Genomic DNA, 27,651 nt, shown 5'->3' with positions numbered 1-27,651 from the left:
TATTGGATATGATAAGGAGGTTTCTCTTTACACTCCAGATTTAGTTCTAAACATTTTAAATATTTTTTAGAAGAAAGAATTGATAGAAGCTCTGTAATTGAATACCATTAAAGTTAAAGAATCAATAGATAGATTTAGAAATCAAATCTATATAATTAAAGAGTGAAATTTACCTTTTCCTTGGCAAAATAGCCCATGATTGCATCTCAAACATACATACATAAGTGTATTGATAGCATGTCAGGATATTAATTTCATTTATCAAATAAATGAATTGATTTCAGCGACACCCATTGTAGATTCATTGGAATGGGACTTCTCTATTTCTCAATGAAAAATTTGTTAAATAATCAACCTTCTATACCATTTATTTTTCAAACTAATCTTGAAAATGGGAAAAATATATGACAAGGAAAGAATGGAAAAATGTATTATGTTATAAACTTATGGTTCCAAAGTACAAGCTTGAAGGAGCTACAAATATGAAGATGAGGGGATTCTACAAAAGGATCTTACCCCAAAGAAATGAAAGATGCGACAAAAAATCATAAGGAGACCCACAAAAGGATTCACAATAAAAGAACGAGAAGAGATTACATATTCATTCACTAAAAATCCATCATCTAGCTAGAAGCAAAAAGGAAAGAACTAGCCCTAACATGAACTATGGACATTTTATCCATGTGGTAAAGTTAGTTATAAAAGTTGTTAGGGGAGAGATACATAAATAGGGGTGTAATTAACGTATGGAGGGGAGAGCAGATGTTGATTTTAATTTTGGTACATTGATTTAGCATATACATTTGAGAGCAAGTTGATAAATTGAACATTGATTTTGAATAGTACATTTGTATCTATAATTTTGTTTTATCTTTCAAAAATGTTATCTGTTTCATCTTCTTCTTTATGTTTCATATGAATATGATTAAAAATAGTGATTGAAAGGATTGAAGACACCCTTTTTATGTCATTTTAGTTTAAAGATTCAGTTTATTATATTGTTAATATACAATATCAACAATGGTGATGATTTGAATTATATTTATCCTACGTGTTGTTTCAAGGAATGTTGAACAATGTATTTCGTATTTAATATTATGCTATGGTTGAATGATTAATTCAAGTATAACTTATCTTAATCATAAGCATAGTTTGTTTTATTCTTTCTAGATTATTTTCTTGTGGTTGGTTACGTTTTTTCGTTTGTTTTGTTGTTGTTCTAGTTTTCTTGTTTTAATTAAGAAAAGCATTTTCTTGAAGTTATAGGTAGCAAAATTTATATTGATATCACTGGAGGATTCAAATACTAGATTTAGATTTTATTTTCTTTAATTCGATTTCATGTCTATTCTAAATTGGATAATGTTGCCTATCATTAGTTGTTTAATCTATGCATGTTGTATCAGTTTTCTCAAAGCATTTAGTTTTGTTTTATGAAATGTTTTTCTAATTTTGTTTCCTCTAAAGTGAGTTTTACCCCCTCTAGCTAATAGGTTTTTTCATCGTACAATTGGGAAGGTGTAAAAATGTCCATAAGGTGCCTTGGCATTGTCCCCCCACCTAGAAAAGCCTAAGGAATGACATTTGTTTGAGAATTGTTACCAAGGATCGAAGACTTGAATTTATATTCCCTAGGAAAGTGTTGTGATTTGATGGTGAATAGAGGCAAACCAAAAGGATTCATGTTTTTAGTTGAAAAACATTTATCTTTTATTCACTTAGCGATTTCATTGTGGGAAACTAGATCAAGGTCAAAGGTATACCTAGTCTAGTTCTAGTCCTCAAACTATGATTCATTATAATCCAAAGAAATTGATTGCTAAAGAAAACTGACAAAGGGAAGTTGGTTCTTCATCATAAGGTATGTATGTAGCTAAAGAAATTATTTTGTTGAATCTGAGTACAATGAATATCAACCTTAATTCAAGCCTACAACTCCTACAAGATATCCATATAAAAGTCTACCAGTCCTCCTTCAAAGGAAAACATTCCATTAGTAGATTTATCAAATTTAGGTTATTCTTAATCTACATTTGGGATTTTCTCCCCTATCCTAAAACCAATCCCACCTAAGCATATTCCTATCTCCCATCAAACCCAAATTCCAATTCTCTAAAACACCATGCCTCCCAAAGTCAATCCTTGGATTGCTACCCATTATGAACCTTTTCATCTTCCACAAAACTTGCATAATATGTATGATCATTATCCGAAATTCCTTATAAATGTATTGGGAAAATGGTATTACTATAAAAGATCGCGTTGTTTCCTTTCAATATTGCATAGATAATCTTGCTATTGAAGAAGATGTATATATTTGGATATTTCTACAAAATTTGGGAGAAGATGCCAAAAAATGGTTCTATAATTTTCCCATTGGTTCTATTGATTCTTATGATGCTTTGTAAACTTATTTCCTTAATATGGGTGAGAAAAGGAATCATCAATATGTCCTCACAAAATTCTCAACTTTAAACAGAAAAAAGGCAGAATCAATGTGAGAGTTTAACAACAGATTTATAAGCTACATAGATGATACTTGCAAACATCAAGCCTTTAATTCCAGTAGTCATGGTAACTTACATTGTTGTATTTGACTCTTACTTTGGAATTATGTTAAGGAAAACAATATCAATAACATTGGTTAACATGCATAGTGATGTTGTGGATATTGAGGGAAATGTGGAAAATTCTAGTAAAATTTAAATTAAGGTTAAAGATTTTGAGAAAACTAAATGGGGACATAAATCTCATGCACATGCTTCTACTTCTCAAAGCACTAAAGATTTAAAATTGAAGAGATGGAAAATTTAATCAAAACTTTGTCAAATAAGATTACTAGACTTGAGTAAGGAAATAAAATGATCTGCCAAGCACCCCAAAATGTTGGTCAAAGAGATTTTCCTCAGAATGTCAATGTTCAAAGAAATCAGAATTTACCAATGAAAAATCATATGCGTTTTATAAGTTCATTCAATTGACAGTTGCAAAACCAAGAAAGGAAGGCCCCCCCCCTCAATCTCCTTTAAGAAATAATAAAATTGCAGTGGATGATTTTGTAGAAGAAATGAATGAGTATAAATTGCTCAATGTATTGAATACATTCGTGGATGTGAATTTGTTAGAAGATGAGGGATTCCTTACACAGTTAACTAAAAAATATTATCAAGAATCCTTGGCAATTCACAATCAAAATGTAAATATGACTGAGGAGGGGATAGAAGATCTATGGGATGCACAAAATAGATATTTTATTGATGCAATTCAATAAAATCTACAACATAAATATAATTTAAAACTAATAGCAACCCCAGTTAATAAATTGACACTATAACTTCCTAACAAACCACATAAGGCAATTCAAAGAGATGTTAATGCAACAAAAGATAAATTTGTTCACAAAAAAGTTGTTCAAGAGAGAGGCAACAAAGAAGTTCCATAACAAAATAAAATTTCATTTATTTTATCTAATGAACTTAACAAAATATTAGTTCTTATTCCCTTATATGAATTATAAAATATCTCAACTATCATGGAAGATGTAAATAGGCTTGTTGGAGCTTCTTCTGCTCAAAATAATCATACATCAACAATAATTTCAATTTCCATTAATAACTAAAATGACTCACCTTAGGTGAAACTTGGTCCATTATTGGAGAAATATGATCCGGATTGGATCATTATATTACTTTTCATCCATATTAATGCTTTTTAGAGTGGAAAAGGTGGAGGAATCAGCCCACAAGACCATGTTTACCGAGGGGTTCTAGTTTGGCAAATTGGGGTATGAAACCTTCCAGAGGCAGCTGATGCATCTAACGGCGTCTTTGGGGGATGAAACTTTGTTTCTTTAGCATGCACCCCCCATCACTCTTGCACACATGGATACTTTTCCAACATTGCAATAATTGTCTCAATCAAAGTCTGTATGCAAAATTTATGTCACCTAGAGGTTGACCTTCATGTTTTGACCCCCATGATTCAAGAGGATTCCATATTAGGCCCCATTATTCATGTAAAAGGGTCTTTCCATGTGATCATGATGAAGAATACTCTATAATATTCATTATTGTAAATATAGTTAAGAGTTGGAGCCAAATTTAACCATTTCTAGGCTATTGTGTTGTGTTATAATTAGGCCACTAGGAGGAAAAGGGTTTCATTCTATTCAAGTGCATTTTGTTCCATAGATGAGAAAAGTAGCTGAGAATGGATAGGAAGATACCAAATAGAGAGTTTTTGTGCATTATAGCAGCCCATGGGATACAAGTATCACTTCTTTGTACTTGCATCCATTTCCATTCATAGAAAGATAGAGCCGAGTAGCCTCACCTTCCAACTAGGTTTTTTCTCAAAAGGGTTTTTGAGCTCATATCTTGTGTTATTATAGTTGTGAGTGATTATATTTTCATATTTATATGTTTTCTACATTTTCTATATTATATACATAAAATCAATAACTTAATAAATCAATAAGTCTAAGGAAAAAAAACCCCCATAGTATAAATTTTCAATTTTTCAATATAAATTTAACAATTTTGTTGTGATGAGTTGTCCAGTGGAATATCCATGGTAATTTACAAATAATTTTAATATCAAAGTAGGTTTCTTTGGGTATATTATGGGGAGTTACAGTGTGTCCATATATAATTAATTTGAAAGTCATAAAATCCCAGTGATATTGATGAATCTGTTAATAACCCTCAAGATCCCATAAAGGAGAGGTTTGCGCGGCTAGAAGCACAAGTCATATAATTTAATCATAATTTAAGCATCCACATGGTGGCCCTGAAAAATAATCTTGGGATATCTGGAGAAGATGGAAGTTCTAACGTGAAGGTTGGATTAGAAGCGAAATTTGTAGATCAGGAAGAATCAAAAAGGGAATATAAGAAAGAACTTAAAAAGGATCAACCCAATTCAGGTGCCATGAACAATTCACAATACCTCTTCAAGATGGAAGAAAAGATTAACATCAAGCCATATCAAGGTGATATTGGCACTCTAAAGTTAAATTAATTATTGCAACAGTTAGAAGATTATTTAAGTGTTCATCAAATAGAGGAAGAACAAAATATTTCATTTGCTCGATTGAAATTAGAGGCTCATGCTCTGACCTGGTGGGAAATCCACATGGAGACCTTGCGGTTGGAGGGAGATCCTCCATTGAAAAAGTGGGAGGATTTTAAAACTCTAACGAATTCACAGTTTTACCTTATTGGATATGCAGAGGACTAGCAAATCCAATGGTATCACTTCAAGAAAAAGTCAAGGAAAATGTACAAGAGTACATCACAGAATTTAGAAAGATGGTCATAATGTTGGGTATCTCCCAAAAGAACCTAGACATAGTCCTCAAGTATCTAGGTAGTTGACACAATCATCTACAAAAGAAAATTATGATGTTTAAACCCAAATTGGTAGACAAGGCTTATGTGCAGGCATAGTACTTGGATAACATATGCCAAAAGAAAGGATAATCAAGTGGGTTGAAGTATAAGGAGCACCAAGAAGCTTCCAAGGAGGGGAAGAAGAAATGGAAAGGGGAGGAAATAAAAAAATATCATAGTCACATCACATCAACCAAAGATCCCAAAACCCACTACAACCATTATAACATTGATGGTCATACAGAGGAGAAGTGTTGGAAGTTGCATCCAAGTCTCAACCCAAAGAGAAAAAGAAATATGTTAAGAAGTAAAAGATCATAACCACTAATTTGAACAACCAGGTGGAAAGAAAATGAGATTTGGATGAGAATATTATATGTACATTAGTGGAAAAAAGGGTGAATTTGACCTTAAACAACAAGAAGAGAAGGAAATGACCAGACTCTTCCATATAAATTTTCAGGTCAAGAAGACAAAAATCGATGCATTGTTCAACTTAGTATCATAGGTGAATACTATTCCAACAAAGTTGGTAAACAAATTTGGATTAGAATTTCATGACCATCCAAACCCATATCCATAAGGATAGGTAAATAAGGATGCAACAAAATAGAGATTTCCAAATAGTGAAAAAATAGATTCACTATCAATATTGGTTTTATTGATGAAGTAGAACTAGATGTAGTTCCCCTTGACGTATGTGGAGTGGTGTTTGGAAGTCCCTATATGTACATGTGGGAGGTAATATTCAAGCAAATATCCAACTAGTACCGCCTCATCAAGTATGGAAATTCCTTCACCATTAAAGTGCATAATGACAACTGTCCAAAATTTCACTAGGAAGTGACAACCAAGCCAAGAAACTGATCAATTCTAGCAAGATTTTTTACTAATTTTAAGAGAAAATTAGTTTGTGCGAGAGTCAATGAGAGAAAAATTATCCCTGGAGGGGTGTAATAGGGAACACAAACACTAACTATAATAGTGTTTATAAGCATATAGGGGTGTGTTCCAAGATCCTAAAGGGCTAACTCCCAGGAGGAAAGTGGAGAATGAGATACAACTATTGTTGGACTCCCCATTGCCAAGAATGGATTGTAAAAGTAGTATGTTATAGAATCAAGTTAGGAGAAGAAGTAGTTGTATCAGCTACTAGAATAGGTGTCATTCAACCAAATGCCTCACCATGTGGGCCACCCATCATCATTGTGCCAAACAAGGATGGGAGTTGGTTAATGTGTATTGATTATAGGACATTCAACAAAATTACACTCATGAACAGGTATCGCCTGCCCACCATAGATAATATTTTGGATCAAGTGCAGCAAGCCAAATACTTCAAGTTGGACTTAAATTCAGGATATCACTATGTTTGGGTCATAGAAGAAGATACCTAGAATACCTCCTTCAAAACCAGGAAGGTTTGTATGAATGGTTAATCATGCTCTTTAGCCTATGTAATGTGCCAACTACATTTTTGAGGTCAATGAATGATATATTGAATCCTTTTATATACTCATTTGTTATTGTCTATTTGGATGATATATTGGTATGTAGTGCTACATGGGAGGAGAACATCTCACATTTGATGTAGGTGCTGGAGACATTAAAAAAGCACTAGATACTGCAAATATCAAGAAGTGTGAGTGTGCACATAAATATTTGGTGTATCTAGGATGTGATAGGTGAAGCAGAGCTTAATATAGATCCTACCAAGATGGAGGCCATCATGAAATGGTTGGTTCCTAATAATGTTTCTAAGGTCAGGAATTTTGTTGGGGAAGCACAGTGCTTAAGGAAATTCATAGCCTCATTTTAAACAATAGAAGCACCACTTCATGCCATAATAATGAGCACCAAGATTTTCTAGTGTGGAAAGGATCAATAGAGGTCCGTTGAAAATTTAAATAACAAAAAAAGTCAAGCACCAGCTCTAGCATTACCAAACTTGTAGCATCCCTTCGAAGTGGTGATAGATGTGAGTCAGCATGTTATGGGAGTAGTCTTAACGCAGGGAGGAAGGCCTATATGCTACCATTATAAATTATTTCATGGGGTGGCTCTTAAATACCCTACCTATTATAAGGATTTATATTCTCTAATACAATTTGTGAAGAAGTGGAACCATTATCTAATGGAAAAGGAAACAATAATCCACATAGATCACTAGCCACTACACTACATGTAGACCTAGAGTAAGCTATAAAAAACCAAGAATTACAAGTGGATGGGGCTTCTACAACAATTTCATTTAGTGATCAAGTACAAGAAGGGAAACACAAACAAGTTGGTCGACATGCTTTCAAGGCAACCCACATCAAATATCATAGATTTTGGAACTCTTATGCGCATGGAGCCATTCACCCATGATGCATATAGAGAGAGGCATATTTGGAGAATGAGGAATTCAATGAGGTGCTTAAATAGTTTTAGAGCCAAAGTCATGTGCACAATGGTGAAAGTATAATTGGCTACCATCTCCAGGATGGGTTACTTTACAAGTTGGATAAGCTATGCATTCCTAAAGGTGATGAATTGCAGCTAAGTAGAGAGGCTCACACGTCAAATGTTGTGTGACACTTTGGTGTAAGGAAGATAATGGCCAACTTGCATAGGTATGTGTATTTTCCTAGGATGCAAGAAGATGTAGCTAGGTTTATAAGAGGATGAATGCTTTTTTGTACTAGCAAGCCTAGTAACCCACTTATTCTTTTCATGTATCCACTTATCTTTGGGAAAGCATATATATGGACTCTGTGGAAGGTTTACCAACAACTAGGAAGGGGCATGACTACCTCTTCATGTTAGTTTGTATGTTTAGTAGGTTGTGTGTTCTAATGTCCTATAAAAATACTATTAGCGGGAAAGAAATAGTGAACTCATTCTTTGGACAAGTCTAGGTGAAATTGGTATATCGAGGAGTGTTAAGGGAATAAGTCTCCTAGGGCTTTGGGTCAAAACCCTATCAGAGCTAGAGTAATCTATAGTAAGAAACACACATACAACTCAGGCAACATGCTTAAACAAAATAACTATGTGAGGATGAACATACCCGGATGTCCTTTGTTTGGGTAGTTCCAGCCAGGGTTCAAACCCTCTGCAACTCCTAATGATCTTCGAACCTGCAAATCAACCAATTCGAATACACATAGCAACATATAGATAAAGAATTTTAGTGAAATCAACTTTATATCATATAAGTAGATGGTTAGTTATACATTGAAATAGTCATTCATATATAAACCATAACAATAACATCTGATGCATAAACAAAGTTGATCTCAGGAACAAGACAACGTTTCTTTTTATTGTAGAAAACTATAGTAAACATGGAAAGAGTTCACCTAAGTCTTCCTCTTTTGGCTCCAAGTGGAACCGTCCTCCAGGTTCGTCCAGTCCCAGTCTTCAATAGCCTCCTTCCATAACCAATACCATGATATCTCCAACAAGTGAAAGAATATCAACACTCAAGGAAACAAGGGTTTCCTAAACTTGGGGAAGTGCTTGAAACATAGGGATACTTCAGACTTGATTAGAGGATAATCTCGGTAGAGTAATTCTATCATTTCTCTCCTCCTTAAGGCCTTCCCATTGAAGTCTTTTTATACTTCTCCCAATTTAGTTTTTTAGTTGGGAAACAATTGGGAAAAGTTGAGCCATGGGCACTAGGAGGTAATCAACTGGTAAAACCCGTGATCTCCGCCCATAATTAAGGAAATTTAATTTTTTTAAGTTTTTTAACACATATACGCAGGTTGAGTATAGACTGACCCGCGTGTACACGCTTTTATCACAGGGAAAAGTAGTGTACAGGGAGTAAAAGATTGTTTTTAAAATATTTGGACCAAGTCTAGAAGGAGGGGTTGCCCTAGGCCATAAACCAAGCATCACAAACACCAAGGGTGATATTTGGAGCTATAATGAGGAGTATTATTTTAGATAGGAGCAAAATATTTCTCAGTGCATTTTGGACTACATTTTGGGATAAGATGGACAGGAAGTTGAAGAGGTCTCAAACATTTTATTCACAGACAGATGAGAAAACAAAAGTAGTCACTAAGACTTTGGTGCGGATTTTGAGGGGATACAATGAGAAGCATCCAAAGACCTAGCATGAAAATATGTTATATATATACAACACTCTTATAATAGAGCAGTTTTAATGGTAAGTCCCCCTTTGAAACTTATTTTGGATATTTTCCAACTTAACCTTTAGATATAACATATGGCCAATAAGGAGGAGTGAGGGAGGGTCTTATATGGGATGCCTTAAGGGAAAAAATATTTTTTGAGAAGATTAGGAAAATATATATATAGATACAAGAGACACTATAGAAGTCACATGAAAAATACAAGGACAAGCATGATCAATACGTGATGGAGAAGTCATTCAAGGTGGGAGATAGAGTATGGTTACATTGAACAAGGAGAGGCTAGAGGGTCATAGTAAGAAAATAATGGCTCTGTGATATGTTCCCTTTGAGACACTGGAAGAGGTGGGATATAATTCCTATAGACTTAGGTGACCCCAATACATGCCCATTTACTTAGTGGTGAATGTAGAGAATCTAAAACTCTATGAGCCTTAAATTTGGATCAAGAAGAGGAATAGGTCCTACCTTCTATAGAGGATTTGTCACTATATTCTTAGGTAAAGTTGACACAAGATAGATTTTTGCAGATGAGGTTTAGAACTACAAGACAGTAGCAACATGACCTTTTGGTAGATTGGGTTGAAAGGACAACTTCTAGGCAAGGCTAATTGGTACACCCCAGAGAAGGTGGAAAAAAAATTTCCTCACCTCATTCAATAGAAGCTTTCAAGAACCAAAATCATCCCAAAAATGGGAGGTATGATCTATATTGGATCATTATATATTTTTTTCATCCATCTTGATGCTTTTAAAGTTGACAAATTGGAGGAATCAACTGGCAAGACCATTTTTATCAGCAGGTCCAAGTTTGGAAAATTAGGGTTTGAAACCTTCTAAAAGCATTTTAATGCATCAAATGGAATTTTTTGGGGGGGGTAAAACTTTTCCACTTAAACTCCATAGCCCTGAGACTAGTCTACACACAAATACCTTTCCAATAGTGTGAGAATTGCCTCAACTAGATTTTGTATGCAAAACTTATGCCACCAAGAATTTGACCTTCCTATTTTGACCACCATGATTCAAGAGGATGCCATGTCAGCCCCTATTATTCATGGAAAATGGATTATCCATGAGATCAATATGAATAATACTCTAGAAGAGTTGATATTTTAACTCTCATTAAGAGTTGGAATCAAACTTAACCATTGGTAGGCTATTGAGTTTTGTTATAGTTAAGCTACTAGGAGGAAAATGGGTTCCATTATATTCGAGTGCACTGAGTTCGATAGATTAGTAGAGTAGTTTAGAGTAGATAGGAAGACAAGAAACAAAGAGGGTTTGTGCATTATAGCATCCCACAAGGCATAGTTTTCACTTATTTGTTCTTGCATCCATTTACATTCGGAGAAGGACAGAGCATAGTAGTCTCACCTTCCAGCTGGGTTTTCTCTAGAAAGTGTTTCCCAGGTCATATCTTGTGTTATTATGGTTGTGAGTGATTGTATTTTCATATGTTTTCTATTCTTTTCATTTTATATATTACATGCATAAAACAGTAACTTAATAAATCCATAAGGATAAGGAAAATAGACCTCATAGTATATATTTCGTAATTTTTAGTAAAGTTATTAGATTTGTTATGATGAACTACCCAATGGAATATTCATGGCAATTTACGAATCAAGACAAGAGAATATGATTCCCCCATTTTTATTTCAATATTATAAATGATGACCAATTCTTTCATGACTGTATGTTATATTCAAGGGCACCTCATAACTTGATTCCTAAAGTTATTATGGATAAATTAGGGTTGAATATTACCAAATATTACAAAGATATATAATCTTTTCATTCAAGGAACATTTGATGCCTTGGGAAGATTATATATTTGGTGTTAATATAGCCCAAATTCGAAGCAAAAACATCATAATATATGTTATATGTTCTAGTAAGTTATGCAATGCTTCTTTCTAGCTCATGGGGTGCAAAGTTATGGAGGACTTTGAAACTTGATTTATCTTATGCTACTATGATTATTTTTGGTAGACAAACTTATGGGTTGTATAGAGAAGGTTGCATTGCATATACTATTAGTGATGTATAGAGCACACAAAATTTCCCTCTATATGCATTAGATGATGACCTTGGAAATTATGTCATATATATTTTCGATGAAAATGATCAAGTGGACATAAGAAATGAAACTTTGAGTTATTCCATTTTAATGAAGACAAAGAGTGGAAGATGTTTATTGATATTACGTCTTCCAAAGAAGGATTGGCATCATGAACTTTTTTATTAGCTCCCATTAGAGAAATTATTATGTTATCTTACAAGTTAAGTATTGAAACAAACAATAATGTGGTTGAATACGAGGCCTTGGCTTTAGAGATTGAAGCAGAAAGAAGGATTAGTGTTTCAAATTTTTCAATTTTTGTGGATTCAAAGATTATTATAAATCAAGTTAAGGCTAAATGTCAAACCAAACATTTATGCCTTGGAGATTATAGAAATTGGGTCTAAGACCTAGAGGAAACTTCTCTTCTAGCTACTAACTTTTACTATAATCCCTACAGAGAACAATCAATAGGTTGACTCTTTAGCCTTGGATGCAACTATATTCAATCCATTAGATGTTATTCATATTAGGTACAAAGTGGATATTATGTATCAACCTTCAATTTTGTTGAAATGTGGCAACAAGAATATTCCAATTTAATTTGTCCTTGAATTAAATTGTGAATTAAAATTGAATTTAGTCGTAACAGCGACTTGGAAATAATTAATTAATTCGATTTGAATTAATTAGTTGGAGAAATTCAAGTTAGAAGTCTTTCTGAAGTCATGCAATAGTTATCCCTTGAATTAAAGAGATAAGGTTGAGTTATATTTGATTTGTAATTAGTTAACTCAGTTTACTGAGTTAAGTCTAGTAAAATTAGTTCCAAATTGTTTGAGGAACTAATAGAAAGTTAACAGACAGTTGATGCATGCACACTCTCAACTAGTGTACTCCAATTAACTGAATATTCCCTCATAAGAAACTCATGCATGTCTATTCTGAGAAAGACCCAGTCGAGATTAAAGTCAAGCACAGTGTACTATCAGTTGCATGTGTTTTCTTATAAAGAAAACTCATGCATGCAGAAGGAATCATTCCTTGAGGATTGCACAGTTCTGACAGAGTGTGAGATCAAGAGATCATCCACTTGGTAAATGAGTTTTCCACTTGGTTGAAGGAGATCATCCTAGAGGAATTGCGCAAGGAAATAGGAGTTTGGAGGGCAAAGAGGAAGGCTGGAGAGAAGCCAGGATTTCCTGTGAGCATCTATGAGGATTGTACTGAGAGTTGGCTAGTTGTGAGAGCTAAGGCTTTGTATAATTCCTATGTATTTCCACCTTGTATGATAATACAGATAGTGGGGTTTTTAGTTGAGGCTTTCCCCAAAGTATTTTCATGTGTATTATGTGATTTATTCTTCTTCTTCTGGTTATATTGTTCAGCTCGATCTTTAAGCTTCCGCAAATTGATAGTAGAAGTAGGTTATAGTATTCTGCTTTGATTTATATTGCATTATCGGGTTAACCTACAGCAGATTTTCTACATGATATGAGAACTGGATTTGTAGAGAATTGTCTACATGGTATCAGAGCCAAGTTTATCAGAGTTGTGAATAGTATACTTAGAAGAGAATTCGAAGTTTGAATTTTGGGGTTACAGGTGCAAATCGAATTCATATCATACTTCAAGGTTGGCCAATAGCGTTCTATGGCTTGAGACTCGAGTATGCCTTGGAAGGTAGCTCGAATTACATAACATGGAAAGATAGAATGGAGGCTATATTAGAAGACAATTGCTTGAAGGAATTCATTGATCAATAAATCCAAAAGCCAACTTCAACTAATGCACAAGAGTTGGCTGAGTGGAAGAAGTGTGTGGCAAAGGCGAGATGGATCATCCTTGAGCGAGTTCGAGACCATATTGTCTCGAGTCTCCATGGGAAGGATACTCCATTTTCAATGTGGAAGACATTGAAGGACCTCTACCAGAACAGTAGCAACTAGAGGAAATTGGCGCTCGAGGATAAGCTTCGAAGAATCAAGATGGAGAAGGGTGATACTATTTCCACATATCTGAACAAGCTCACCACCTGCAAAGATGAGATTCGCAGTGTGGGAATAACTACTGTCGATGATGATATGGTGAGCCTTGCTCTCCTTGGCCTTACAAAGAGTTGGAGTAACTACTAGGACTCTGTGAATGGAAGGGAGAAATTGTCGGAATGGGAACGACTGTAGTCGGATCTGATGCAGGAGGAGATCAGGAGGGGCACACGAGATGGTTCTTCATCCAAGGATGATGATGAAGAAAATATGGCCTTAACAAGTAAGGCAAGGAAAGGGAAGGGGAAGGCTTCCCATTCCAAATCGAATTCTTCTCATGGAGGGAAGAAGGATGACAATTCTAAAGTGAGATGCTTTAATTGTCACGATATGGGACATTATGCGACTAATTGCCCATCTAAGAAGTCCAAGAAGGGATCCTCAGAAGGATTGGAAGGTGATGCATTAGCCTCTCAGTTCGAAATGGACTTTACCCTCATCGCATGCATGGTGTCATGATGATGGGTTGTGTTTGGTATCTTGACAACGGAGCCTCATTCCACTTGACTAGTGATAAAAGTTTATTCAGTGTGTTGGAGGAGAAAGACCTCAAGATGTGCATAGAGATGGGTGACGACGGAAGGTATAGTTTTTCAGGAGTGGGCACGGTTGCTTTTCAGAGGGAGCATGGAGCTCCTATCACCTTGACAGATGTGAAGTATGTGCCTGGACTAAAGAAGAACTTGGTATCGGTTGCGATGTTGGAGGACAAAGGCTACGATGTTGTCTTTAGTAAAGGAAAGGCATTCCTAAGACACATAGCCACAAGTCAAACCAAGAGGATAGGGATTCGGGTGAAGAATCTCTATAAACTAAAGGTAGATGATTGTGCAGCATTGAGTACAAAAGCAGAATTGGTGCAAAGCCAAGACATTGGCGGGTTGTAGCACAGGCGGTTAAGCCATTTGCATCATGGGGCTTTGAAGATAATGCAACAGATATCTACAGGAATTCCCAAAGGTAAACTTGAGCAAGTCGACACATGCAAAGGTTGTACCTTAGAAAAGTACACCAAGTCTTCCTTTCATGATCGAGACAGTCAAGCAAAGGCTATCTTAGAGAAAGTTCATATTGATGTGTGTCGACCATTCTCAACAGCATCCACAGCGAAGCAAAGGTATTATTTGATTTTCATTGATGACTATTCTCGTAAATGCTAGATTTATTTCATGCAGAAGAAGGACCAAACCTTCACAAAGTTTTGTGAGTTCAAAGCTTTGGTCGAGAAAGATTCAGGGAAGAAGATCAAGACCTTGAGAAGCGACAACAGTGGATAATATGTCTCTCAAGAGTTTAAGGACTTCTGTGTAGTGGAAGGAATTAAATGAGAGTTGACGGCGCCTCATAACCCACAGCAGAATGGGGTGGCCGATAGGAAGAACAAAACTATTGTAGGGGCAGCACGAGTGATGCTGCATGACCAAGGCCTAACATTTCACTTGTGGACTGAGGCATGCAACACAGTGGTCTATTTGCATAATAGAAGCCCGCTCGCATACTTGGGATGAAGACACCAGAGGAATCTTTCTCTGATAAGAGACCAGATGTGGGTCACTTTAGGATCTTTGGCTCATCGGTATATTGCCATGGGACAAAGGATGCATAGAAGAAGCTTGAGCCGACAGCAGAGTTGAGGATACTTGTGGGGTACACTGATACACCTCACAACTATCGGGTGTACTTGCCTACTAGTCAGAGGACAGTGGTTCGTAGAGATCTCAAGTTTGATGAGAAGAAGGCCATGTGAGTTTCCCTTGAGAGGGAGCTCCAACTACAGGTTGTGGAGGAACTGTTGGTTCCTAAGGAGAAGGAGCCTCAAACTGATGAATAGTAGCCACTTGCAGAGGTTCCAGGAGTGGAGACATCCACTCAAGAAGAGTCTTCTAGAGATGGACGGGAGTGCACTAGAGAAGCTAACAAATTGTTGGAGGATGCCAGAGAGAATGTGGGAGCACCATTTTCTCAGCGCAGATAGAGGAGGTCACCTGAGAGGTACACTAGATACATGGCCCTTGCTAGGGAATGTGTTGAGACCGAGCCATCTTCCTTTGAGGAAGCAGTGCAGCAACCGATTTGGGTTGATGGTATGGTGGAGGAGTATGACTCCATAGTTCGTAACAGTGTTTGGGATGAGGTTCCAAGACTGGAGAACAAGTCAGTTGTGAGTTCTCATTGGCTTTACAAGGTAAAGCAAGTTGTTGATGATGGGAGGATCATGTGGCTATAGTATATTTCGACAGAGGAGCAAGATGCTAACATTTTGACAAAGTCATTGTCAAAGTGTGAATTCGGGTTCCATAGAGACAGGATCGGGGTGGTAGATAATCCCTTTCTTATTGAGAGGGAGTGTTGAAATGTGGAAATAAGAATATTCCAATTCAATTTGTCCTTGAATTAAATTGTGAATTAAAATCGAATTTAGTCTTAACAGCTAATTGGAAATAATTAATTAATTCGATTTGAATTAACTAGATGGAGAAATTCAAGTTATAAGTCTTTCTGAAGCCATGCAACAATTATCCCTTGAATTAAGGAGATAAAGCTGAGTTATATTTGAGTTGTAATTAGTTAACTCATTTTACTGAGTTAAGTCCGGTTAAATTAGTTCCAAACTGTTTGAGGAACTAATAGAGAGTTAACAGTCAGTTGATGCATGCATGCACTCAACTAGTGTACTCCAGTTAACTGAAGATTCCCTCATCAGAAACTCATGCATGTCTATTCTGGGAAAGAACAATTTTAGAATAAAGTCAAGGATAGTGTATTATCAGTTGCATGTGTTTTCTTATAAAGAAAACTCATACATGCAGAAGGAATCATTCCTTGAGGATTGTGCAGTTCTGACAGTGTGTGAGATCAGGAGATCATCCACTTGGTAAATGAGTTTTCCACTTGGTTGAAGGAGATCATCCCAGAGGAAATGCACAAGAAAATAGGAGCTTGGAGGTCGGAGAGGAAGGCTGGAGAGAAGCCAGGATTGCCTGTGAGGATTGTACTGAGAGCTGGCTAGCTGTGAGAGCTAAGGCTTTATATAATTCCTATGTATTTCCACCTTGTATGATAATATAGATAGTGGGGTTGTTATCTGAGGCTTTCCCCAAAGCATTTTCATGTGTAATGTGTGATTGATTCTTCTTCTTCTTGTTATATTTTTCAGCTCGATCTTTAAGCTTCCGCAAATTGATAGTAGAAGTAGGTTATAGTATTCTGCTTTGATTTATATTTCATTATCGGGTTAACCTACAGTAGGTTTTCTAAAAATTCCATATGATGTAAAGCATTGGCAGGATTTTTGAATATAATCAACAAATTAAGAGACTTACGAAACTAGTTGGTGAGTTTTCCACTAGTAGTATTGATGTGAAAAATAAGAAAAATAAGAAGCAAAAGAAGGGAAATGTAAACTCCAATTGTTAAACAACATAGTAGTAATCATTATATTGTGCAACTAAAAACAACTATATTCCCAAGGATCTTATGCCCTTAGAAACCTCTTTGATCAAAAGGATGCAATTATAAATTCTAAGTTAAAACCTTTAGTCAAAGATGTTGACAACATGAATCTTGGTATGTTGGACAACCAAAAATGGTTAAATTATCCAATTCATTGACAACCGATCATAAACATAGGTATTGTTGTTGCTCGTAGAGACAGCCCTTGGGTTGAGGAGAAGGTTCAATGCCTAGGACATCATATAGTATCTCAAGGATAGATTTGTTATGCTCAAGGATTAGATATCAACTTATGAAAACTGGTCCAATTACCTTACTCAAATAATGGAGCTTGATTGGCCATTGCAGTAAAGGTGGAAAGAAGAAATATAAGGAAGAAACCCAGTGCAGAGGGTTGGACAGACACATAATCCTATGCACTAAATCCTAGTAGAATCATGAAAAGATAAAGGAAATGAGGTGCATAAATTATGGAGCGTGTTTTGAGGCTTTCAACTCAATATCTCACAAGTACTCTCTTTTATATCATAACATAGGTATAGAATCTCATAAGTACCATCTGCTATCACATAACATAGATAAATATGCAATCTCACAAGTATCATCTACTACGACATAACACAATTAAATTTTTGACCTAAGATTGAATCCAGAAACTACAATTACACAATTTCTGAAGAATAAAAACACACATGAAGTGACTCATAGAGGAAAAACACATACTAAATATCCCAATGCTTGGAATCACCATAAACTTCTTCATTAATATTCAAGAATGAAATACATCTCGCAGGCCCAAACTTGTGAAATTTGCAGAATAATTACAGCCTCTGGAATCAGGAAAATCGGGCCTCTACTAATGAATCTTTCTTCCCTTTTATAGGGAGACCCAAAACAAGAATAGTTACAAAAATATCTATAAGTGTTACAGGTGTCTGAACTACATAGTTGTCTAAGCGTGCGCCCAACCTAGTTGTCCTAATTATTACATAACATACTTGGTTCTATTATTGAAATGAAATATTACCAAAAACCTCAAAAACATGAGATGTCATGATAGACACAGCAAAATATCTTTATTGTTGGCTTGCTGGTTCCTTTGGGAGGGACCCCGGATCAATGATTTGAATTTGAGATGGATTAAAAACTTGATCACATTTTTGCCACAGCATTGGGTTTGGCAAGAGAGAGAAAAAATAATTCTGATAAGATATCTTCGGGTTGTTAAGCTCAGTGTGACTAGAGGGTTTCGTTTCCCAAGATTTGGGGGTGTTGAGCATTGGTTTCTTCATTTTTATCATGAGGAAAATGATTTCATAGTGGGGGATTACGAATTACCTGGAAAGCCAAAATAAGTTGGGTGTAGTGGCATTGGAGGTGCTTTGTATTGGTTGATGGTTAAACGGATTCGAGCATAGGAGGAGTGACAGAGGGAAATTGCGGCGAGAAAACCAATTTTAAATTCCAACGGCTAACACATGGTAGTATTATAGGTTAGAAACACAGTGGAATGACGCATGGATGGGATGATGGTGGAGATAATTTTTGGGAAGACACATGGATCCATGGGTTTGGATGATAAGTGGAGGGGAAAATCCCTTGACCCTATAGTTGTCATGCTCGCTTGTTGAAATCTCTAGTGCGTTGGCGCTTTGGTTGCGGGTGGGGTCCCCACACACTCCAACGGGGTGAATGAACAATGTGGGGAGCAGGGCTCAAACCCCCCGAAGTCAATACTGGTCGTTGATTGGCAAGACTCGACAGTTGACATTGACCATTCCGAGGGTTTGCGTCGACTTATCCACCGAACTAATTTCTCCATCAAAACACTTACTAGGACTAGTAGTTGTTGGATAGACAGTCATCTTCCCCCGTAGCTACTTGTGGATTAGCTATTCCTTTCAATGTGGAGGTGGACCCCTTTGCTCTTTGCCTTTACCCCCTTTCCCTTTTCTTAAGTCTTCTTTGTTTTCCACTCTAGAATACACCGTCAGGGTGTTAATTTTAGGTGGACCCCACCTACTCAGTTACATCTTGGCACTTCCATTTTGCACCCTCTATGTTTCCTCCGAGGTGATGCTGCGGGGTGGAACTCACTGGAATGATGTCATCCTGGTCCTTCACTCTTAGTGCTTAACTTTATTCATGCCTTCCGCCAAGGTGTTACTGTCAGGTAGACCTCACCCACTCAGTTGTCTCCTGGCGTTGAAATTTTGTGTGCTCATATTATTTTTTCGGGGTAACTCTACCAGGTGGGCTCCACCTATGACCAATAAAAATTTTTCCCACTACTAACATGTCGGCCACGTCTGCCCGGAGCTGCGTGTAGAAGCTCTGCCAGCCTTGCAACCGAATTTGGCACTTAAGCCAACTTTGGTTATGTGTCAAAGGCTCACCCAAACACCTTTTAGCTCTACAATCCTTGTTAATCCCATTTTATTTATCTGGAATTTTCAATCCCTTCCTGCATACAAGAACATATCTCTTCTGCTATATGAAAAATAAAAGGGAGAATGAGGAGGGTACAACAAGTATGTTAAATTGTTCAAAGAAGTTATAAATGTTTTTACGTGGAGATATGAAGATTTAAAAACATATGACACCTCTACTATTAAATTAACATAGGATACCACTAAAATATGGAGTAGATCCATTTCAACAAAAACTCAAACAAGTTAATCCTCTTTCTTTACCCATAATAAAGAAGAAAATCAAAAAGTTGTTGGATGTCAAAATGATAATTCTATTAAGATACTCAAAATGGGAGCCAATTTTATGCATATTTGCAAAAGCAATGGTGAAATTTACCTTTGTGTGGATTTGAGGAATTTAAATTGTCTCCCTTTAAAGGATAATTATCCTCCGCTCAAAATGGACCATATTTTATAGAGTGTGGTTAGTGCTCATAAGATTTCTACGATGGATAGTTTTTCAAGATATAATCAAATTATTTTCCACAAATATGATAGATATAAAGCAATGTTTACAACCCTATGGGGGACTTATTGTATGATAAGATGCCATTTGGATCAATGAATGCATGAGACGCCTTTTAGAGAGTCATGGACATTGCTTGCACATATGAAAAAGATTGATTTATAGAAATATACTTAGATGAAATCATTGTTTATTCTTAGTCAGATGAGTAGCATCAAAGGCATTTGAATCATATTTTTGTCAAATGCAAAAGGTATGATTTATCTTTGAACCCCGGGAAATCATTTTTTGCATGATAGAAGGAAATCTTTTTAGACACACTATGTCTAGAGAAGGTGTGAGGATGGATTGAAAATGACTTGAAGAAATAGCTTATTTTACAAAGTGGGTGGAAGTCATAATTATGAAGAATGCCACTAATATAGTGGTAACCAAATTTCTTGAAGAAAAAATATTCTTCAAATCTGGTTATCCACAAAAATTTATTACAAATAATGCTAAAAATTCAACTGCCATGATTCATTTCCGTTAGGATCATCATATTATTCTAGGTCATTCCATGACATATGATCCACAAGGAAATGGTCTTGCAAAATCACCAAATATGAATTTAATGAAAAATATCAAGAAGATGTCAAGGACAAATAAAACAAATTGGGATTCAACTAAAGTACACCTTATGAGTAGATCGAATGAACACAAAACATTTTAAGCAAACATCTCATTTCAAATTGGTTTATGGAATTGAAGTTGTTATTCTACTATATTTGGGCAATAATATAATGAAGATTCTATAGGTTATTCAAGAGAAACCTAGCGATATGCAACCTAGAGTAAATTAGATCATCTAGGTTCAACAAGATCAAGAATAGATTAATGGAAGGTTGCTCACATACGAAGGAAAGATGAAGTTCCTATTTGAAAAAACATTAAAGAGTGCATATTCCTACTTGATGATTTGGTGTTGAAATCGGAAAAATTAGAGAGGGTCTTGACAAGAACAAGAAATTTTACAATCTTTTGCTTAGGGATGCGGCTTGATTGGCAATCGTTGTGATATGAAGACTTTGTGAAATTTGAGGTTAGAGGTTAAAATCATATTATTTATTGTGTGGGTTGTGTGTGGGAGCGTTCATGGGTTCACCTAGAGGTTATAATGGTAGCGGTCATAATCGACCTTATGTCACACGAGTATGAGCTCAGCCCAATTGTCGATTGCTCTAGATACAATAATAAAAATAATAACAACAAACCAATCAAATAGAATAAACATTACAATTCTTATATGGACCCTTCATTATAAATGTTATTGAAGGATATAATCCCTTTCCCCTTAACAATCTTCAAGGTGAAAGTCTAGATGTGCTAGTAAATGGGAATTTTCTAAAGCATTTCTAGTTGCATCAAGAGGCACTCTACCACCTAGTATGGGGGTGATGTTATAGTGGTGTAAATGTTTTTTTGTAAACATTTATATGTCAACTCAATTAAAAAATAATAAAAGGTTAAAAGTAATATAGAGCCCAGTATGGGGGAGACGTTGTAGTGTCCGTAAATGAGTGCAAACATTTAAATGTTGGCTCAGTTAATAATAAAAAGTCAAAAGTAATAAAAAAATAATATAATTCAATTTGTTATATTGTAATTTTGTTTTTATTAATAAAATTGGGTTCATTTTTTTAGATAAAAGAAAATCGTATATACATATCACTTTAAAATATATAACATATAAATAATAGCTATAAATTAAGATCTATTTTGCAATATAAATTAAAACAATGATTCTATAACCATATTTAAATTTAATTAATAAGCACATAAAACCTTAATACTTACAATATAACAAGATGATGATGAGAACTTATGGAATATTGTGTTATATTATTGAGGTGTCTGACATTTCGGCTGAACACTTCACCCATTGTCGAGGACAAAATCTTAGAATGGTGAAGGTGAGTGAAGTGTTCACCTGAAACTCCAAACATCTCAATAATATCACATAGTATTCCAGAAGCTCTTATCATCATATTTTCAACTGTGAAAATCTACATGCTAAAATATAATAAGATTCTTAACCATGAATATTCACTTCCACTTTACCATGGATATTATTAACTTGAAAATAGGATTTGTTACAATATCATGGGCCAATACTTTGGCTTATGAATACCATGCGCCCAAAAACCATAACTCATTTCACAATTAAAATATTGTATAGGTATTTTAATTTAATTTAATTTTATAATGTTTTTTTAGTTTAATCTAAAAGAAAAAAGGTTGTAAATACGTTTGAGATATATCTAAACCCTTTATCCTCACTACTACTAAAAATATTGTGTGGACATTCCATAGAGATAAAATCAAGGTTTTAATAAAATTAAAAATGAGAGTATTTTTATATAGACATATGTGAAATGTATATAGTATAAATAATATTATTAAAAACTAGAATAGATACATCTTAACTAAGGATCTACCAAGTGATGAGAGGAATCAAATCTCTCAAGGTGCAAACATTTCCTCAAGTTTTTCACTCAAAGAAGTTTGCATCTTGAGAGTTTTGATCCCTTTAGGTGCTTAGTAGATCTAAAGCTAAGATGAATCTATCTTGGTTTATTGACAATTTAGGCATATTTCATTATAAATAATTACTTTTCCAAAAAATCTTTGTAAAATTTTCATTACCTTATCATTTCAAATTACGATTAAAATAATAATAAAAATAAATTAAGTGATCATAAATTAAAACATGTGCATTACTAATAAATAATTGTAAATGAATGTTTGAATTATTTATATAATATTTATTTATGTTAAACATAATAATGGCATTTGTTAGTATTTAAATATAAACTAATCAAAATAGAAATTGTTAATTTCAATGATACTATAACATCATTTAATTTTGGGTTTCTATCATTATTTATATGTCATGTTTGACATTGAGAATTTGTAAATGAATGTTTGAATTATTTATATAATATTTATTTATGTTAAACATAATAATGGCATTTGTTAGTATTTAAATATAAACTAATCAAATTAGAAATTGTTAATTTCAATGATACTATAACATCATTTAATTTTGGGTTTCTATATATGTTTGACATTGAGAATTTTGGAACGATGATAAATCAAGGATTTGGTAGTGTATGTATGAATTTCTGCACTATGATTCTTCACTTAATTTATAATTAAGAATAATTTTAGGGTTTTTCATTCTAGATGAATGTATGAATTAACAATTATGTGTTATCATGACAAGTTGATGTGAATTAACAGGTTTGTTGTGAAGGCTTAAATAACTAGGGGCAATAATATCCCAGTATAAATGATTTATAGTCATTCACATATATCATCCCTTTGAGACAGTCTGATTCTCTTTATATGCTTTGAAACATAACATATAAATATATATATAAACAAAAATAATAGAATTACACCATCAAAATAGGGAAACGTACATATATTTGTTGGGGCTATGAACTCTTGTTCGTAGCAAAGCAAGGTTTGTACTATTAGGGTGTCTCCGTCAAGACTATGGATATTTGCTAATCGTGGAGTAAAACAGGGTTATTACAAATCATATATTTGAAAGGATCAATAATCTTAATGTCTCAAATATAAAATATGTCCTAATAATATGATTTATATCAGACATGTTAGACAAAACCACTAAACAAGAATATTGCATTATATATTAAGGAAATCTTAGTATGTTGTGGCCATGGAATTTTTTGTTGCTATCATTAAGTGGAATCAAAGTAATGAAATTGAAATTTCATTATATCTTATCCAAATGCATTCCTATTTCCAAAAATGTTTTTACAATGACACAATCTTTACATAAATGAAAGGAAAATTTGTTATTTAAGCTTCATTATATTCATAGTTTTTACCTTGTAATTAAGTTTAACAATGTATTCTATGGGATTATAAGCTAAGTCAACATGGTGATTTGGATTTTGCATTTTCAATTGAGTGGGATGGATCTAGGGTTTTGAGGATGTGGAGCAAGGGCTCGAGGGCCCAAGGCCAAGGGTCTTACAACTTCACGATCGACTAAGCATAGCTTCCTCCTCTTCTTGAACAAGTATCCTTCAACACCCTCACATTGACCGCACATTCTTTGGAAAATGGAATTAGATTTGCTGGAGTACTCATTATACCCACTAGAAGGCATGCAAAAATGGTCATCCCCACACATCATGCGTCCTCCACAGAAATTCCCTGCATCCTCTATAGTGTTGACATCCATGTTACATTAGACCCCTTTAGACTCTCCAACAACAGTATCATCATCCCCAAGGGAGGTATATATGGAGGTTCATGTCTCGTCTAATAGCCACTTGATGGCCAAAATCCTCCCTTTTCCTTAGTGAATAACTCTCCCTCGTTTAATATATCACCTCTTAACAAATGAAGGCATTCTCTCACCCCTATCGCCATTGGAAGTTGTCAACATTGATCGCTCCATTGTTACCACTAAATCTACATGTTTGGTTTTCCTCCCCTATTTCTCTCCCTTCATACCATAAATTAATTTCTTGAGTGGTTTTGTAATGCCATATTTGTTTAGCAGTTGTGGTTTCCCTTCTAGACCTTCCCCCTTCGCAACCCCAGTTGTAGGTGACCCTCAAAAACTTGACAAGAAATGAATAAAGAGGAAAGTGGAGGAGCCTAATATGTTTTTAAGAAAGGAAATTCAACTACATGACATCCATAAAATGGAGAACTCTGTCATCATTGGTAGCTTTTCAGGCAAAAGGATGTCCATTTTCCTTCTCAAGAAATGGACAGATACAACTTTTTCTATGTTATTAGGTTATTCACCTTAATGCATGATCCTGGAAAAGAGTTGGATGGGATGGATTTCGAACTCAGTGGAGGATGCTCAAAATATCTTATAGGGACATTGTCATTGGGGTTCACAGGCCCTATTCATAAATAATGGTGAATTGATTTCAATGCTCACTCAAAAAAATGGGTTGTTATTCCAATATGAGTTCAAATTCTTAGTTTTCCATTGATATTTTGGTCTAAGGATGTCTTCAAAGAGATTGGGAACACATAAGGCTTTTTCTATGAAACAAACCTCTCATTCCAATTGTCAGTATATATGGTTGTGGTTTGTATTCTCACAAGTCTAAACCTCTCTTCAAGTTTGACTGATTCTATCTTAATTAACTTAGGGCATTTGGTTCATTGAAAAAGTATGAATTATAAGGGAACACCATTTAAATGTGATTCATTCCACGCATATGCCCACCTAGCTAAATATTCCCCCCTAGAAAAATCTAAGTAGAAATGGATCCAGACAGATGCTTTATTTTTAGCTACCCCGCCTCCACTCCTCAAAGGTTACTTAGTTTCCTAGCCTGATCATTTTGGCTCCCTTGCGATTGATCAAAGCTCTTCTTTGAAAAAAGATGTGAGGTCATGCACAACACGGTTCTTCCATATGTTACAAAAGTTTTCAAGGAGGACACACCCTTGGCGTTGCTGGAATTATGGCTAATGTTTTATCCTTGATGGAGACGCACTTGATAAAGATGCACTTGATGTCAATAGTGTGATAATATGATGATTATGGAACTAAAGCAGATAACAAGAATATTGGTACAAATGTTATAGATGATATGGATAGAGAAATGGTAGTTCAGTTATAGAAAGATGACAAAAGTGAAGCTTGAGAAAGTATATGCAAATTCCTATAACGAAATGTCGCATACATACACAGGTCCTATAAGCAAAAGTCACGTACATAATCCGAACCAAGGAAATATAGATACCAAGGGTCATTACCATCGTATTTTCCCATAGTAACCAAGGCGAAATGTTTATTTGACCCCGTAAACTAATACTAACGACATTACCAAGGGATTTACCTGAGGTATTGGCTAAGGAAAAAGCTATATAAAGAGATAGATATCAAGGTGTTATGTGTGAAAGTAATGGGTTATTCATGTGTGATCTGATCTGGAAAAAGTATGCACCAATAAGGAAGGAGAAGACTCATATCTGAAATATCAAAAGATATGTTGAAATTTATGATTGATTGATTTGCTTGTTAAGTAGCTAACAATGATAGATATGTTTAAATGAATTTGAAGTGATTTGTGATTCGACAGTAAGGTATGCGCAATATATGTTGTATTTGCAACGAAGAATTGATTCAATGATTTAAGATCTATACGCAAGTTTTATTCAGTAATGTCATGTACATATGCAGATCTTGTTTAATACTATTGTGTATAAATTATGTGATGATTTAATCAGTATGTTGAATGTATACGGAGGTGTTATGCATGGTAGTCACATACATACGTTGATCTATTTCGTTGATGTCACATATATGCACTAGGGTTTGAGTTGTTGATTGATGATAGTTGATGATATCTATTCTACTTGTTGGCATATATCGATGATGTCTTGATGTGATGCAGGCAAGTTCCCTCTGCGGACAGAAGCAACCCCTCTAGCCCTAGAGTGGGTCTAGTCACAGAAAAGGCAATACCAAAGCAAATTTACTTAGAAAGTTGATGTAATGAAGGCCTACCTTCAGATCCTTGTTTGATGAAGCTCTCGTCATGTTGCTCTAGCTCTCATTCTTCTAATCACTTTTGTACCTGAAAACAACATACAGAGAACAACAACGAACATAATAGAATACGACAAAAATGATCTACTTAAAGGGTCAAGGAACTTCAAGCTATCAATATGCAATTTGACATAAGATATAGGAAATAATTGTTGATTTGTATTAATGTAAACTAAAGTAGAACTTACAACCAAGCCTTGACGTCGTAAGTCTCCTTGAAGGGTCCCGTTAGCATGTTTCCGCAATCATTCACTCATGAACTGTCTCCCAAAAGGATGAATAACTCTCTCTCCTACCCCAAATGTTGATGCTAGAACACTCTCACAATCAAGCCAAATCCACTCAAAACTATCCCAGGCTAAGTTACAGAAGAGGCTACTTCCACACTCTAGCAAAACTCTCTGCTTTTACTATTGAACTCTTGAACTCTGAAGCTAATTGATCTCAGCCATGGAGGAGGTATTTATAGGAGGATGAGCTTCCATAAGAGATGGGAGAAAGAGCTTATCCCTTTGATAGGTTGCACAAAAGGTGGAACAACCATCCGAAAGGAGATAGGTGAGCTCATCTGATCCAACAACCAACCTTAGGACCGCCCATGAAGCTGTTACACTTCGAAGCTTCGACTGTTTGTTTAAAAAACTTGCCAAAAGTAGCTCGTCACGAGTGCAACACAAAGACAGAGCGATGACGTCACCAGGGCTATTTCAATCTTGGCCATATTCGTGGGTGGAACAACTGTTGACCTGCGACGATCCAAAAACATAGGTAAAAAAGGGTCTGCTCCAAGAGTAGTGAACTGAGGTATTCTTCCTAAGATGACAAGGAAGACATTGACACATAATTTGCAACATGACACAAGGAAGATGTCAATAACACGAACTGGTAGTGTTTGAGATCAAGGAATGTGGGGTCAGTGACAAAATACTGTGTAACAGATGCCCCCTAAAGCATGAAGGACGAGAGAGTGGGAGGGGTGAAATGCTTTACGAATCCATAAATAAAA

Source organism: Pinus tabuliformis, chromosome 7 (genome assembly GCF_031772625.1).
Source record: "Pinus tabuliformis cultivar Carrire ecotype Pingquan chromosome 7, CPIR1, whole genome shotgun sequence".
Lineage (NCBI taxonomy): Eukaryota > Viridiplantae > Streptophyta > Pinopsida > Pinales > Pinaceae > Pinus > Pinus tabuliformis.
Note: the sequence above shows the minus strand (reverse complement) of the source record.